At 41.5% G+C, this 4,687-nt stretch overlaps 1 pseudogene; it reads right to left on the bottom strand.

Moving 5' to 3' along the window:
* Positions 1-2,927: 2,927 nt before the first annotated feature.
* Positions 2,928-3,893, bottom strand: LOC146580332 (uncharacterized; annotated as a pseudogene).
* Positions 3,894-4,687: the final 794 nt, after the last annotated feature.

Below are 4,687 nucleotides of genomic sequence, written 5' to 3'. Positions count from 1 at the left end.
GAGACATCAGATCTTTTATCCTTGAAATATTCTTGAGGTGATAGTAAGCTGATTTTGTTATTGTCTTAATGTGTTTTTCTAAGTTTAGGTCTGCATCCATCACTACACCCAAATTTCTCACCTGGTTTGTGGTTTTTAGGTGTATAGATTGAAGTTCTCTGGTGACCTGTAATTGTTTTTCTTTGGCACCAAAGACTATTACTTCAGTTTTGTTTTTGTTTAGCTGGAGAAAATTGTGGCACAACCAATCATTAATTTCCTCAATGCATTTACCAAGAGCCTGTACAGGGCCTTGGTCTCCTGGTGACATTGTGATATATATTTGTGTGTCATCTGCATAGCTGTGGTAGTTTATTTTGTTGTTCGTTATAATCTGTGAAAGTGGGAGCATCTAAATGTTAAACAGAAGGGGTCCCAAGATGGAACCTTGGGGAACTCCACATGTGATACTTGTCTGCTCAGATGTGAAGTTACCTATTGGTACAAAGTATTTCCTGTTTTCTACGTATGTTTTGAACCAGTTTAGTACAGTTCCTGAAAGACCTGCCCAGTTCTCCAGTCGTTTGAGTAATATGTTGTGGTCAACTGTATCAAATGCTGCACTGAGATCCAGTAAAACTAAGACTGACATTGTTCCACTGTCTGTATTCAGACATATGTCATTAAACACTTTGGTCAGAGAGGTTTCAGTGCTGTGGTTCTGTCTAAAACCTGACTGGAAGGCATCATAGCAGTTATTCTGTTTTAAGAAGTAACTGAGCTGTTGAGAAACTGCTTTTTCAATGATCTTACTTAAAAATGGGAGATTTGAGATCGGCCTGTAGTTGTTTATTTGTGTCTTGTCAAGATTGTCCTTTTTCAGTATAGGTTTGATTACAGCAGTTTTTAGTGGTTCTGGAAACACACCTGACATTAAAGAAAAGTTGACGATCTGTAACAGGTCTGACTCCAAAGTCTTTGAGACCTTTTTGAAAAAACTTGTTGGCAGGACATCTAAACAGCAAGAGGAGGAGTTCAGTTGACCTAAGATGTCCTCCAGGTCTTTGCTGTTAATAGGGTAAAACCGTTTGATGGTGTTTAAACAGTTTTTCGGTGGACACAGTACATATCCTGAATCTGCTGTTGATGTACCAATTGCTTGTCTAATCTTTTGGATTTTTTCTGTGAAGAATTTGGCAAAGTCATTGCAGGCCATGGTCGAATGAAGTTCAGCTGCCACTGACACAGGAGGGTTTGTTAGCCTGTCAACTGTAGAAAATAAGACCCGAGCATTATGGCTGTTTTTGGTGATGATGTCAGAGAAGTAGGACCTTCTTGCACTCCTCAGCTGTAAATTATAATTGCGAAGTTTCTCTTTATAAATGTCATAATGAACCTGGAGGTTTGTTTTTCTCTATCTGCGCTCAGCTTTCCTACACTGTCTTTTTTCATTTTTCACTAGTGTGGAGTTTCTCCATGGAGACTTTTTTCTTCCAGAGATAACCTTCACCTTAATGGGAGCAATAGTGTCCATAACATTTAAAATTTTAGCATTGAAGATATTGATGAGCTCATTGACTGAACCTCTGGACAGGTCAGGTGTTAATGGAAGACCTGGTTAAAGATCTCACTACAGTATTCAGTTATACACAGTTTTGTGATCACTGCTGTTGATATATTTGTGTGGGCTGAGATTTTACTTTCAAAGAAAACACAGTAATGATCAGATAAGCCCACATCAGACACAGTAACCTTTGAAATGCTCAGGCCCTTGGAAATCAGTAGGTCAAGAGTGTGTCCTCTATTATGTGTGGCCTCTGTTACATGCTGAGTCAGCTCAAAATTGCCCAGAGTGTTACTCAGGTCTTTAGTCCCTTTGCCCTGAGGGTTGTCCACATGGATGTTAAAATCCCCAACAATAATTACACAGTCGAAATCAATGCAGATCACAGACAGCAGTTCACTGAGGTCATTAAAAAAGTCTGTGCAGTGTTTGGGAGGCCTGTAAACATTAAGAAACACAACTTTGGATGGGGCCTTCAGCTGTAAAGCCACATATTCAAAAGACTGAAAACTTCCAGGAGATAGCTGCTTACATTGAAATGATTCATTAAATAAGACAGCAACCCCTCCTCCTCTCCTGCTCACCCTGGCCTCACTGATAAAACTGTAGTTAGGAGGGGTCGTCTCGATGAGAACAGCTCCACTGTTACTTTGGTCCAACCAAGTTTCAGTTAAAAACATAAAATCAAGGCTGTGCTCAGTGATTAAATCATTAATTAAAAATGTTTTCCCAGCTAAAGATCTAGGGCAGCACGGTGGCACGGTGGTTAGCACTGTTGCCGCACAGCAAGAAGGTCCTGAGTTCAATTCCAACATCAGGCCGGGGTCTTTCTGTGTGGAGTTTGCATGTTCTCCCCGTGTCTGCGTGGGTTCCCTCCGGGTACTCTGGCTTCCTCCCACCGTCCAAAGACATGCAGCTTGTGGGGATAGGTTAATTGGCTAACCCAAATTGTCACTAGGTGTGAATGTGCAAATGAATGTGAGTGCGAATGGTTGTTTGTCCCTGTGTGTTAGCCTTGCGACAGACTGGCGACCTGTCCAGGATGTACCCCGCCTCTCGCCCTATGACAGCTGGGATAGGCTCCAGCGCCCCCCGCGACCCTGAAAAGGATAAGCGGAAGTGAATGGATGGATGGACAGATAAAGATCTAACGTTTAATAAAGCCAGCTTAAGTGTTTTAGAGGTATTATTTGTCCCCTCGTGTTTGGGAGCAGTCTGTGGCACACAAGGTATGTTTACTATGTTTAAAGGTCTTTTAGAGTGCAGCTCTCTGTTTTTTGACCAGGCCACATGTCTCCTTCTGTCACCTAAAAGTACAGAAATTTTAAAACCTTCTAGTAAACAGGGTCCCAGCTTCTCCTGGGAAAAGTCACCACTGCCATAATCACACATCAGACTGCGGAGACAGAGCATGAAGGTGGTAAGGAGGAACTAAGGGGGGCGAGGCTGGGCAATGTGACTTCGATTGCTCTGTTGAGGGCGGGGCTCGATGGCGAACCTTTGGCTGCTCGGGTGGGGGGTTTATGGGGGACAAAAAGGGATTGGGCCGGGGGGGAGATCTGATCCCAGCATTGACCCGCTCCATCATCTTCTCAGTGAATTTCAGGTGTGGGGAGGAGGGAGAAAGGGAGGTGGAGGAGGGTGATGGCCTGTCAGGGGTTTGGGGGACTGGGGAAGATCGTGGTCCCTGGTCCTGGTCCTGGTCATTGGTGTTGTTGAGAGAGTTGGAGGCAAATAGGGAACCCTCTTCTTGCCTCAGATGTCTCTCCTTTCTGAGGCTCTTCCCGGGTGGGGGCAGATGAGGCTCCTCCTCAAGGTTTCTGCAGGGCTTTGTCTGTTCTTGGAGTACTGTTTGTTCCTCTTTATGAGATAACTCCTCATTTATCTCAGTCTTGGCACCAAGCACAGATGGATGACGTATGGAATAAAACAAGTTGGAGGTGAACAGTTTCACCCCTGACTTGTTAAAATTAAATCATTTGCTTTAAACAGATGCCTGCGTTCCCAAAAAATATTAAAATTGTTTATGAAAAATTGAGTGGTCAGTACATGCTGATATAAGGCATTTATTCAGTGCAAACAACCTGCTGAATCTCTCGTCTCCTCCTCTGACGGGCTGTACAGGTCCACTGACGAATACAGCTGCATTCAGAGAGTTTACAGTATTTAATAATCCAGTAAAGTCCCGTCTCAGAACCTCCGACTGTTGTTTGGACACATTGTTTGATCCTGTATGCAGAACAATGTTTGTCACAGTTGGATATTCATCTGCAATTTGAAGAATTCTCTCCTTCAGGTTGTTGACCATATCCTTAGGAAAGCAGAGGACTTTAGTGTTCTTACCGCACATCCTTTGTACATCCTTTACAGCAGAGTCACCCACAATCAGAGTTTCAGGCAGAGCCTTTAGCTTTCCCTGTGGCCTTTTACTTTTCAACAGATATTCAGACCTTACTTTGCTACTTTTAGATGGATGGTTGTCCGATATTTATTTATTTATTTATTTTTTTGTTTCACACATGGTACAGCAGTAATGCATTCCCATACACAACCTTCCTTTCAATTAAAGTAACACTGTTTCCATGCATGAAAAGGAGCAGGAAGAAGAATAAATTCTTATTGATACCTGCCCCCTATCTGTGGTAATACAAGTAGGCAACCAAAATTACACTATGACAATTTTCTGCACATAACAAAACAAAACAAAGCAAACAGAACAATATACTCAACAATGGACAATACCACTAAGTATCAAACTAAAAGGACCATTTTTCTACAATTAAATTCTATTCTTTTCAACTTCTTCATCTTGGTTTATCATTTTATTCTTATAGCAGATTTTAAATTGAGAAACATTTATACAACACTTAAGATGATCACTGAGAGAATTCCAGTTTCTAATGCCTATGACTGTTGGACACATTTGCCTTTGTGTGGTTCGAGCAAACCGGTGCTTAAAATAAAACTTCCTTCTGCCATCCCCATTCTCTGAACACAATACAAATAAACTTTGTAACTTAAGAGGTAGTGTTTTAATTTTTGCCCTAAACATAATAGTTAAAGTCTGTAATTTCACTATGTCTTCTAGTTTTAACAATTTAGATTTTATAAACAAACTATTAGTATGTTCTCTATATTTAACAT

This window comes from Mchenga conophoros, linkage group LG3 (assembly GCF_057382185.1).
Source record: "Mchenga conophoros isolate Kocher_MC1m ecotype Shallow Benthic linkage group LG3, M_conophoros_male_GT1.1, whole genome shotgun sequence".
Lineage (NCBI taxonomy): Eukaryota > Metazoa > Chordata > Actinopteri > Cichliformes > Cichlidae > Mchenga > Mchenga conophoros.
Note: the sequence above shows the minus strand (reverse complement) of the source record. Positions and strands in the feature narration are given on the sequence as shown.